This window comes from Musca vetustissima, unplaced genomic scaffold, assembly GCF_032173495.1.
Source record: "Musca vetustissima isolate MV318-11 ecotype Yass unplaced genomic scaffold, APGP_CSIRO_Mvet_v1 utg4709, whole genome shotgun sequence".
NCBI classification, from domain to species: Eukaryota; Metazoa; Arthropoda; class Insecta; order Diptera; family Muscidae; genus Musca; species Musca vetustissima.
In genome coordinates this window covers 774855-788480 of record NW_026888605.1, presented here as the reverse complement: position 1 = coordinate 788480, position 13626 = coordinate 774855, and the positions used below count along the sequence as shown (strand labels likewise).

Sequence of the window (13626 nt, the reverse complement as noted above, 5' to 3'; positions counted from 1 at the left end):
CGGGTCTTAAACCAATACTTCGATGTGGCACATTTTTGTATATATACCCTCATTATGTTTATACTTTCAGCCTTATGACTGAGGGAAAAAACTCTCCTTCTAAAGCCATTTCAGGGTTTAAGCGATAGAAGGTATCGTAGGTATTCTATCTACTGTTTTCCTATGGACACAATAAATTTGGGGCATCAGGTCCACTGCAGGTATTTTATAGTCATAAAACCTTTTACAGATCTTTTAATGACAGACAACATTTTCCAGGTCTTGTATATAAGATCTTTGGACAGAAGACAGAAGACATTCCACAGAACCTTCATACACCTTCTATAGGGATTCTGTGAACAGAAATGCATATACAGATTACCTATGGATAAAATACCTTTTACAGGCTCTTTATGGACGCAAGGCTTTGTAGAATTCCTCAATTCAAATAAGCACCTCCTACAGGTGTTCTGTAGACAAAATATATTCTATAGGACTTTTATGGTTATTTTGTGCATGTTTTTGGACCTTCTATAAGTAGTTTGCAAGTGGAAAAATATATCCTGTATATTTTGTGGGAAGAAATTAAATATATTTTTCAAAATAGGAGGTATTCATAATATCTTCAAATGATACAAGACAATCAGAAGGCCTTTATATATTGAAGCAATCTTATAAGTTTCTTAGGGACATAACTTCTTTTTTAAAAGATTTTCAATGGTCAGAAGACTTTTTTATTTTATAAATAGTAATATTCAGATAAACACCATCTAAAAATTAGTTTTGATTTTTTCGGATTCGAAATGTAACTATGCATGTTTCCGATTCTAATGGCGAATTCGAAAAAAATGGAAGGTAATTTCGATTTTTTATGAATTTGTAAAAAACATGGAAAACTGGAAAATTGAGCAAATTTTCAATATTCTAGATAAAATTCTAAAGGTACATTCGAAAGTGAGCAAATAATAGGTAGATTTTGGAATACACACATAGTATGTGCAGATAGATTGGAAATAATATTAAGGAGCCTGTGATGAAAACTCAGCCCTCAGCAAAAGTATCAGATGGGTATTTATGGAATATATCATACATACCCTAGTTATAAAATACCTCATATAGATTTTCTAGACAAATTAGACCTTACAAAGGTCTAGTAATTAAAGTAGGCCTACTACATTTATTTTTTAGCTAGTTCTAATTCTATGAATTTCTCTCTAGATCTCCGCTTGTCTATAAAGTTGCATTCACGATTTTTTGCAGGTGATGCACCATTACAATTAATTGACGGGGATTCTAGTGCACCGTTTCGTGTTTTTCTTGATATGTTACATTTTCTTAAAATTATCGGCAATTTGCATTAAATAATTTCACCAAACGTTTTAATTTCATTCTACTCCCAATCCAATTTTACAACATTTTATCTTTGTGATGATGACAGTAATCTTTTAATTGTTACATTTGTTCGAATAATAAAAAATACAACAACAAAATGAAGTCAATAACAATTTATGACACGCATAGAACGTTCCAACCCTGCTGCTTATCTTTTGGACAATTGCCTATAATTATTTTACTTACAAACACATTGTCGGACTGCCCACTTTTTTTGGAACTCCTCGATGGACATTTATGGACGTGACAAAGAGGTGCACCAAAGAAAACAAGTGCCAAGTCGATTTGATTGTCTTTTTGCCTTATCAAGGAACAGGATTCTTATCAGGATTCTTGCTTGTGTTGTCGTTGTTCTTATTGTCGATAAAGAATTTTGTAATTAGCTTGGTAGTGGCATTGCAAGATCCCAAGACTCACGTGCCCGATTGAAGTGACACAAGACAACAAACATGACAAGGTGCAAAAAGGACATGCATTTTTATGTGCCAACAACACTGCAACTGCAATATTTGTTGTTGATACGCACCCGACATTATTACATCACTGCCATCATCAGTAATTTTCTTTCCGATCATTTGCAGGTGGATGGCAGGATGGATGAATGGTAGGGATCATCTTCTTGGACAAAGCGTACCGAATGCACACAAGCGATTACCTTTTTGGTGTATGTGCAAACAACATCCTTGATGTTAGTTTTTTGGCCATTCGAACTGCCTGCACTCGCATGCTGCCTTTGGAGTATGAAAAATAAGATCGCGTGGCAAAATCATTAAGAACAAATGGTTTTCATCATTGCTTTAAGGATGTTAGGCTCTTCAAATGTTCGGAGCATTGAAGGGAGCTGGTGTGTTTTTGGCGGCTAAGTTTTTTTAATAAGCCAAATTACTTTAAGTACAGAGTAGTATTCTTTGTGTGCGTGTGTGTGTGCATTGACTCCTTACCCTCATGTCAAGGATAATTTCATTTTTATCGGTTTTTTTTTGTCAAATTAAAACATAATGATTTCTTCTTAAAAATGCGTTAGTTGGCTGCTGCAATTGCATCTGCCAAATACCGGAGGAGAAAGAAACCCCTCAAAAAACACAAGGAATCCATCACAAAACCAACAATTACAACGCCCAGCAATTAATTTTTTGTCTGTTTTATTGTGTCCAAAGAATAAGAAATATTTTATTTCACTAACACACAAAAACTGCACGCATGCGTATTTGATTATTGCAACAAAGCCCATACGAAAAACTAAACACCTATTATTACTCCCACACACAAAAATGTTGATCTTCATAATTTAGCAAATTAATTTGGTATTCTGGGCACCATCAACATTCCTTTCAATTCGGTAGCAAATTTTATGCGATTTTTTTGTGTGTGATTTCAAAATTCAGTTTTTCTCCTCTAAGCATGGACTACCTCTCAAATGGCCTATGGCCATAAATGACCACTTTTTATGGTCGAAGATAATTGCCATGAAATTTAGTCGATTTAGGTCTTTAAGACAAAATCGCAGACAGGACAAGAGATACTGGTTTGTGCCACTTACCGTTCATTTCATCTTCATCGCTGTTGTTTTGCGTTTCTTTTTCTTCGGGGCACACTTTGATGACGTTGAAGGAGTTTTTGTTTTTTTTTTTAATATTAGTCAGATTTTTTAGTTTTTGAATTATAATTGGCAAAAGTCACGCAAATTTACTGTTCTTAATTAGCGAAATTTTTATTTTGTTTAAGAAAGTAAATTTAAGAAAACAGAAATGTAATCAAAGGTATTAAAAAATATTGGCAACACCACCAAATATACTTTCCTCTATAAGAAAAATACATCTAATGTATACGTAAGAAGCAGGGAAATTTAATATTATACAAATATTTGGAAGGGGTGTGAATGTAGTGAAAATGTGCACATGCTCAGGATTTAGCTCATATGTTCGGCTCCGTCCGATTAAAAAGCTCCCTTTACTGCTTAAAAATCAAAGCATTTGCATATATTTAAAAAAAAAGTAGATTGGGTAAATATCTTACTTGGTTTGAAGTTTGGGTTTAATCGGATACTCAGTAAGCTTCGTATGAGATTTACAAATATCGAAAAATGTTTACTCTTTATATTGGACGAACTAAAAATAGTTCACTAATTAATTCCATTTTCGCATTCAAACAAGGTTTGAAGAAGTAAAAAAGTGTCAGTCGGTGTTGCCGACAGATATATATTCCCTCAGCCTATGCTTTGCGGAGGTCTTCGGCGTTACACACAGGTTATTCTTTTTATATAAGGTATTTGTTTTTATTAAAAATGTTTCGGATTTAATGTAGATGAAATAAAATTTACAAGTTTATACTGACCCTTTTTGGGGGAGGTACTACAAAGAGAGGACCGACGGGTCCCAACTTTGGACTTGATCTAGGCTTGGTAAAGATAATAGGTTGTACAAAGTTTGATTCAAATCGGACATTCCATTCGCTTGATATTCAATTAATAAATTTTGCAAATTTTGACCATTTGTTGGGGAGGTATCATAAGGACTGGGCCGATATACCCCATCTTCGAACTTAATCTAGGCCTTGTAAAGATATTAGATTGTACAAAGTTTGGTTAAAATCGCATAAAATTAAAAAAATAACTTTTAGCTAAATGTTGACTATTTTGTGGAATAGGTACTAAAAGGAATGGACCGATATTCCCCATCTTCGAACTTGGTAGAAATATTACGTTGTGCAAAGTTTGGATGAGATCGGTTACTTACTTCGAGAGTTATCGTGCGCACCAGCTGCCAGACAGGCGGACATTTGTAAATCAAATCCAAATTGTCTGAAGCGTATTTGGTCTTAAGAAACATGGGGTCCTAAACCAATATTTCGAACATTTTTCATTTTTATTTCTCAGCTAAATTAAATCGACTTCGGGGAGGAGGCACCTGAAGGAGATATTTGATTCCCTATTTTCGAAATGGTATAATGTTTGAAATAATTATTACGATGTCCAAAGTTTGGATTAAATCGGTAACTCCTTTCGGGATTTATAGTGGCTAGACAGACATTTCAGCCCTAAGACTAAGGGCATGGTATAATAATAAAAAGTAACAGTAAGTGTTGTTGTACAAAAAACGATACAACAACCACATGGAAATTTTTTGTTGTAAGTTCTACTAGTATCAACTCATTTGACAGAAAAATGTAAACAAACAAATTATCATCAAATTATTTTTATTTTGAAAATAGAATATTTTCGAATCCTCAAAATAAAAATTGAAAAACATGAATGAAAATCTATCAAATTTATATTTCTATCGCTTCCACATCTTTCCTTTAATTGAGCCATTGCCATATATATGTGTAACACATATGACAATGCTGGTAATAGCGAGTAATTCCTTCAAGAAAGATTTGCTTCCTCAAACTTTCCCAGCAGGCAGATTGAGTAAATTGAATACGGGAGCACATTAATAAAGAACAATTTCAAATTGTATGCGTTCCCAATTTTCCTGTTGGGTGATTTTTAAAAACATAATTTGTCAAATTCATATTGACACTAGTATTACGTTGGAATCAAATCAGCTGGGATTTGCTGTTACCTTTTATAATTGTACCATGGACTAAGGGTATAAAATTGATTAGGTTTATATGTAAAAAAACGATTTCGATAAGATTTCTGTTAATTAATATTGTATTTAAATTAAGTTGAAAAATATTCTTCACAAAAAAAACTTGTATGAGTCGAATTGACTTACTTCATGCAGAAATGGAGAATATGACGATCGGTATACTAAACGGTAAGTGCAAAAAGAATATTTCGTTAAAAATCACAATTATTAAGGAACTTGATGTTCGTCCCATAAGATATTATATAATAATGATAATAATCCGTTGTGTTGTATTTTGTATAATTCGGTATAACTCAGAATCAACTATGTATAATTACCATGAAGAGTCAATATGTATCATTATAAATCATTAAGTTCTCTTTTGTGCGGTACCTCCCAAACATTTAACTAATGCATCCAAGTGCCTCACTACTTTGTATATTTTTCCATTTTTTTCTCCCGCCCCGTTTTTCTCCCGTTCACTTCATTGTTGATATGACTGACTAAAGCGACCCTAGTTTTTACGCTACCATTTTTTTTATTTTATCTTTTGCTTCATAATAGACCTCGATGTCCCCTATCTAAGAAGTAATTTTGAGAGATCTGGAGAATGCGGTGGATATGATTAAAATTTAGAGCCTAATTTTTAGAGGTTTGTGACACAAGTATTATTTAGTGGCACAGCGATTTTCCATTCCTTCAAATATACGTAATATTCGCCATTCACGTTACAAGGTAATCAATGTATATAAACAAACATGAAATAATACTGCAAGACCCCACTTTAAGTACTCATGTACTTTTCCATTCAAATATCGTGCCAATCGAAATTCGTGGTCCATAGTGGATTACACTCATTGGATAGCCTGATTTATGTTTATACCCTCAGCCTTATGACTAATGAGGGCACATACACTTTCATACGGCAAAAATGTGCTTCATCGAAATATTGGTTTTAGATCCCATATTTCTTTAGGCCAAATCCATTTTAGACAATTTGGAGTCGCTTTATGCATGTCCGTCTGTCAGGCCGGTCGACTAGCTGGTGTGCACGATAACTCCGAAGAGAGAGAGACATTTCTTCCTAACTTAAATTAAGATCGAAGATCGGTCCACCCATTCTATTATCTTTCCCACAAAATGTTCATAATGTCAAATAAACGCACTATCTGATTAGAACCAAACTTTTTTACAAACTACAATCTTTACCATATCTGCCTCACAATGTGTGAACATTTAGAAAATTTGTTAATCCAATATTAGGCGTACTATTTGATCATAACATTGCAAATAGTAATATTTTTACTAAGCCTAGATTAACTTCGAAAATGGGATCCATCCACACGTTTTAAAGCGAATTAAATAAGGAGATTTCATTCATAGTTTGAACATTGTAGTATTTTATCAAACCTACTTTAAATCCGAATATGGGGTACATAAAGCAACGTCATCTGGTACCTCAGATGGTCCACTCTTTGATAAAAAATTTATTGACTGATACATTTTTACTCGTTTATTTTTATTATATGGTATTTTGAATTTTAGTCTCGCCGTTGTATTGTCATTTTTACTTGGCATACATTTTCTCTTCATATTTTGTTAGCCTTCGCTTATCGAAACACAACAATGAATATTTATTCTATCAGCTTTTTTTCATAACGCCTAAAGTCATTGTCCTGCATAATCTATAATAAGTTTATAATCTTTTAAAATTAGGGGTTACCCATTCGCCACTGTCTGATGGTTATCTCAGCATAAACCCCTTTATTATGGCGTCGTCATGCGCATAAACCCGCTCATTGGAAATTTCATAATTTCTAAGCGTATTTTGAGCAAATATTGGCCACATAAAATTCTGCAACATAATATTAAAGGACATTTGAAAATGTTTATAATATTTGTTTAAGTAATTTTCAAAGTTTTTGGGCTCTACAATCTTGCATTTTCTGCAATGAATTATCCTCACAAAGAGTTTCTTTACCCACTCCCTTATATTCTGCGAAGGCTGTATATTTTTTATTTTCTGAAAATTATCGGTTGTATATTGAGCTGTGTGTGTGTTTGTTTGTGTTGCTGTTTTTTGTTTGACCAGTTTTGTCATATTTATGCCATTGACTTAATTTATCGCATCCAACCCTAGCCAATAGTCATCGCAGGGAAATTCGCCGTGATCACGCAAAACGAAAAAAAAACGTTTTATGGCAGCGGCAATGACGACGACGATGTCCTTCCTTCAGCCACTGCCTCAGCATAATAGGTATTTATTATTGTGCGATTGTCCTGCTTTCCGAAGAAGCATATTTTAATTTTAGGGGGACAACAACGTAAAGACAACCTTCTTTAAGAGTTGACAATTATGGGTTTCTGCAAAAGAGTGTATGTGTGCGTGTGTTTGTGTTGATTTCCATTTTGCCCAAAAGGAGATTCTATCACCCCGGCAATGTTTACATTGTCCTGCTATGTTTAAATACCCTCTTCTCTTCTGGCGGGGCTTTTTTGGTGGCGTGTGTTAAAATGTTTTCATGTTGCCTTATTTATTAGTGTCTGTTGGTCGTTTGTGTATGCGTGCAGCATAGTCTTTAGTGTGTGAGTAATGTGAGAAAATATTATTTTTACAACGTAATTGTTTTTCGTCCTTTATCTTGATGTCTTCAGTCAACCAACCGACCAGTCAGCCATCCATGTTTCAAGGATGACACAAAAAAGAAGACAAAACTTTCATTTTTGGTTTTGTTGTTGTTTCTGTACACATCGAGGGAGGGATGGTTGACTGTTGGTGCCCCAGACAGGTGTTGGTGGTGTCCAAAATATCCTTGGGCATTTCGTACACACAAAGTCTTTACTTTCATTTGTCAGCTCTTTTTGGGGTTATAATTTAATTATTCGTTTGTTTTCATTAATTGGGTCATCCTTTTATTATTGCTCAGTAGTTTTTGTTGTTGTGGTTGTCTTTTTTTATGTACAACAACATGTAAGGCGGCATTTTTATGTCTAAATTGAAACCTTCTTAGTGTGATGTTGACAGTTATTACTTTTATTCACAACATACATATTTATTACTTTTTTTGTTGAATTCTGTTTTTGTGGGAATTTGTAGTCAATGGGGGGAATCTGTATCGAGTATATATGTATTACTGTATGCATATAATATAATGTATACATATAACAATATATATATGTAACTAAGATGGCAAATACGATGTTAAGGATTATATATATGTTTTTGTAGTAGAACAGTTATTTACATTGGGAAGCTAAAATAACTATATCCTCAGCCTTATGATTATGTTACGAAAAAATATGCTAATCGTAATGTTGATTTTAGACTCGAAGTTCCTTTAGACCATATCCGTTTAAGATAATTTGGAGTCGATTTACAAATGGACGTCTGTCTGGCTGGTGCACAAGATAACTGTCGAAGGCAGTAACCGATTTCATACAGCTTTGTACATGGCGATATTTTTCGAAACTTAAATCAATTTCGAAAAGGATAATATTAGGTTTTTATATGAACTATAGGACTTTATTTAACATGCTTCAGAATGTTCGATTTGAGCCAAATATGCACCGTTTTGTTGTATGATTTGTTGCCATTTTAAAGGTAATTTCATAATGCCTCTCTCATAGAAGTCCTGCTTTCTATTTGTAAAAAAAAACTATAGTGGTCGATTTTCACAATCCTTCCTAGATACAATTTTTTATCATTAAAGAAATGTTGCAATGCACCGGACTGTATGGCGGATGCATTAAAACTTCCCAAGCAAGCTTCAGAAGTTTCTGGCGAGTCACTGTAGATGTGTGTGGCCTAGCGTTGTCCTGGTGGAACATTATACATGTCCTGTTGGCCAATTTTGGTCAATTGCTATCTTCAAACGGTCCAGTTGTTGACAGTGAATATCAGAATCAGATCATATGGAAGCAACTTATAATAAATAATACCCTTCCAGTCCCACCAAATGCATAGCAGAACCCTCCTGGCCGTTAGTCCTGGTTTAGCCACCGTTTGAGGTGCTTCACCGCTATTTGACTACGATCGTTTCGTACAGGTTTATCGTATGTGATCCATTTTTCATCTCCAGTCACCATCCGTTTAAGAAATGGAAGTATCTCATTCCGTTTGGCCATGGCTTCGCAGTTGGAAATTCGATCCCTCCTTTTTTCTGTTAATTGGTGTGACACCCAAACATCGATCTTTTCTCCGATTTTAGTACAGCCATCTGCCGAAAAAATAATATCTGAACCAAATTCGATACGAAAACTTACAAAATTTTGCATTTTTAAAAAATTAAAAAAAAAAATGTCTCAAATCCCTTTTCTGTCCTTATAAGCGATTTCGACTACAAAATTCGGCTTTAAACCCTCTGGTTTTCTTCGAAATTTTTGAACCGAACTCTTTTGGAATAATATGCATATCATTACGGAATATTTCATTTTTAAAAAATTAGAAAATTTGGCGAATCCCTTCGACTACTTATCAGAATTTGTAGTGTAATTGTTCTATGTAACCGATTCAATATCTGAACAATTATCCGACTTAAAAAATGGTATAGCATCTTCAATACAAATATATGATCTTCTATTTAAATGAAACTCTATTTAGAGTTTTCTAACCGATAGAACTCACACCTTAGGCATCCTGACAACAATAAAAACTATTCACTTATCTCCTTTAATTGCAATAGTTAATTTTATTTTGTTTCGCCTTCCGACACATTAAGAAATTGACTGGATACATAGAAGCTACGCAGATGTGCTTTAAAACAATGGCTAAGATCGGAGATTGTGGAAACAATAAAAGAAACAACTGAAAACTTAAATACTTCGCCATAAAAATTACTCATAAATGTTGGTATCGATTTAACGCTTGTCTCACTTCATTTTGCCTAAGTTGAACACAAGAAGAAGATCCATTGATATTGGATGAATGTTACCAATTTTAAACTCGAAAAAAATATTATAGTCTTTTTTAATTTTAAAATATTTTTAGAATGCATAGTATAGTGTAAACAATAGAAAAATTAATTATTCGAATCTACATAGCCGCAATATTTCAAACCTAATAATTCTGTAAAACAATATTAAATAACTAAAGATTTACTTTGAATAACTAAAATATTGTTTATTCTGTAAACTTGGCTGCATTACAGTCAATTTTCTTTGAGTGGAATTGCAAATATTTCTTAAGGTTCCCAACGAAATAGGTATGAATGAAAATTGTTTATTTATTGCTAAAAAATCTTTTTAGGCGATAAACTTAGTGCTAGTACTTCCATTCATTTGCCAAACCTTTGCCTATCCCCATCTGCCGCCTGGCCTTCCATGGATTATGAGCGATACAAATCCAACAAATAGCTACTGATTGTGACCATTTCTCAGTAGTCGCTGCTGAATACCAGAAGCTTTATGTTTTGCTTTATGGCAAATTTAGCAAATTTTTAACGATTTAATTTCAAAACTATTTCCTCTTTGTTATACACATTTTCCAAATAGCTTTGGGAAAAGAGAATTTTTAATGGTATATCCTAAAGACAAAAAGAAAAAAACTGTAAAAAGAAGGTAATTGTTTTCCATCGTTTGGCAATGTTATGAATGACTACTGTCAATGGCAATGGTCAGAAGTGCGACTACCTACATACGATATGTATGTATGTAGTCGCACTTCTGACCAGCTTAAATGCAAAAAGGCGTAACTAACAAAAAATTGAAAATTGACTTTTTGAATGAATATTGTGAATGTCAATAAACTACATGTGTTGACAAAGTTTTACACGGCTGCGGTCAAAAAAGGAGCTTCTTTAACAAAAAACAAAAAGACGTAACTACAAGTGAGTTTATTGATAAATGCAAAAAGGCGTAACTAACAAAAATTTCACGTTTCTACTTAATTGTTATGACTGTCATTAAACTAAATAACTAAATTTGTTAAACAAAAAATTATAGTATATTATTCGTCATAAGCAATATCACCCTGCCGGGCATACTTTTTCATTTCACATGACATGTTTATAGTTTTCATTCAAAACAGTTTTTTGCTTCTCCTACACAATTATGCTTTTGTTAGTTACGCCTTTTTGTATTTTAGCTAACGATATATACTTAAAATATATGTCCGAGATGTCTACGAATTTTTGGAAATTCGTAAAAAAGGAACCAAAAGAATTCTGAAATTAATGCAAAATATTTTTTTTAGATTCGATAACAAAGCAAATTTAATAAATTTAGTACCATTAACTTTGAATTTTTAGGATGACCTTCTATTTTATATATATTTTTTAATTATGTACAAAAATGTATTTGAAAATGTGGATCTAACGACTCGCCCCGGCAGAATTTTACTGCCTTTTTGCTTGTTAAATTGTAAATTCTAAAAAGATAGTGTTCGAAATTTCAAAACTGCATTTCCATTTTTTCCGCACCGACAATTGGTTTTCTTTTTTCCATAACGAAAGTGTTACATTTACACTTTTATTAAAGCAAAAAAAAAAACATAGAGCGCCATACAAGTAATACACACACTATTAAAGTTCATTTTCCGCATAAAATAACACCCAAGGGGTTAAATAAACAAAACACACGCACGCACCATAAAACATGTTATCCCCACACATATCCACAACGTATTAAAAAACAACAACAAGAGATAATCGATAATCATTGGTTACAAAACAAAAATCACTTCCGATTAGCTGTTCGCACCCAAAATCGATACCAGCGAATCAATAAAATTCGCACTCACCTGTCGTTTAAGTGCATTGTCTGGCAGACAGACATGAGGAGATATCAAGCAGATCAGCCAAGCAGACGAGACCCTACACTCAATGGTCACTCACCTGTAAAGATGACCAGCGATCCGCCAAAAGTTGATGTTGATGGTTAATGAATGATGGTGCTATGACTTGGTATAAAAGGGGGATAAAGCGTTGATGTTCTGTAATTATGTGGTTCTTTTATTGTAATATCCTTTGTAGTATCAGAAAGGGGAAACATTTTACAAAAGATCCTCTTGAGTTTATCATCCTTTGTGTTTATCCGCCGTTGATCGTTTCCTTTTTTTTCGCAAGAGGTGGTATACCCTAATGTATTACAGTTTGCAGTTGCGTTTTTTTTTATAATTTCGTATTTATTTTGTTTTTACCATCAGTTAATGTTTTGAGCAAACATTTACTTAGGTTGTAAAATGCGATTTTGTTGCATGTTGCCAAAAAAGACCTGATCGTTTAAAGATTGGTTTGTTCATTGCATATTTTTTCCAATGTAAGCACGTGTCTTTGGGGGCTAACGTTTCATCACCGCAATATGTTGCGGATCCCTATCAGAATGTCGTATCAGTGCGTCTCTTATGATGTAATCATTATTATAGGTTTGTAAATTTATGAAAATATCGATCAAATATTACGACAGGGAGGTGTAAAAAATTATGGTGGTATGTGATCGATATATGCGGTATATCAGTTCTGAGAAAAAAGTCATCTAAAGACGAAGATCTCCAGAATGTTGTTTTTTCCGTAAAAGCTCATAGGAAAGTCTTCTGTCTGTATAATATCTTCAAGGAGATTTAAATTAACTACTGGAGTAGCATGCCTTCTGAAGTTCTTCTACTTTAGTAAATCATTTATCCATGGAAGTCCAGAAGGTGTACCATTAAAAATATGTAATATTTATACACGGGAAACTTGTTGAAGGTATTTTACAGACAGAAGACTTTCCTATAAGCTTCCACAGAAAAAACAACATTCTGGAGATCTTCGTCTTTAGATGACTTCTTTCTCAGAGCTGATACATCGCATATATCGACTCATCATTATTTCGACACTCGTTTTGTAGTGCAATTTGTGCTTTGATATGACTATCATTTTATTGAAGATAGTCTTTATGTAAACAGAAAAACCGTCTATTTAAGACATTCGGGAAAACGAAATATCTTCCATGGGAGGCAGATCACCTGGAGACATTCCAGTGGTATTGTATAGCTACGGGTTACCGACAAGACGAGTTATTTTGAATTATCCCGTATTTGTTATTGACAAAAATTATTTTTTGTTTATATATGTTGGAGAATCCGCCCAACTTTTCGATCCACCTTCGTACCGTTACACATTTGTTAAACATAAATAAAGCATGTGTAAACATTGGCTTCCTTATCTTCCAATTATGCGCTGGCCATTAAATCAGCAACATATTATTAGCAAGCGAACAAATTATGCTGGTGGCAATGTGGCATGCGATCGGTGTTGCATGTTGTGCTGTCCTGCCGAAATATTTCAGCAGTCATTTGTCAAAAACGCAGATTGCTTATCGATTTTAATAAAGACAAATTAATTATTTTCAAATTAAAATTAAATCAATGAAAGGTTGTTAACTAAAATACGAGTATTTGGACATGGGGTGATGATGAGTTTTGAATTTAAATGGAATCAAGAAAAGAAATGTCGACTTCCTTTTCCATCAGGACCAATAGAAGGTGTCAGTACGAAGGTCTGGTTATATAAATATCACGCAAATAGGCAGATCGAAGTTTATTTGAGTGGTGTTTATATAGATGAGTAAGGAATTAAGTTGGAGTCAAAAAAGCATACGGATTTTCACGATATTTGTTGGGTGGGTGATTTAAGCGCTTATTCTCTTATTTTCAAAATAATGGCAAATAAAGTTCCATATTTTTGCGAAAACAATATCATTCATA

At 33.5% G+C, this 13626-nt stretch overlaps 1 protein-coding gene across 2 annotated transcripts in view; it reads right to left on the bottom strand.

Moving 5' to 3' along the window:
• Positions 1 to 6866: 6866 nt before the first annotated feature.
• LOC133336437 (protein lifeguard 1) overlaps positions 6867 to 13626 on the bottom strand; it is a 307141-nt gene continuing 300381 nt past the window's right edge. For both annotated transcript variants that reach the window (XM_061544730.1, XM_061544732.1), the window contains exon 5: positions 6867 to 6879. The gene's annotated coding sequence lies outside the window, so the exon portion shown is untranslated. The remainder of the gene's footprint in view (positions 6880 to 13626) is intronic.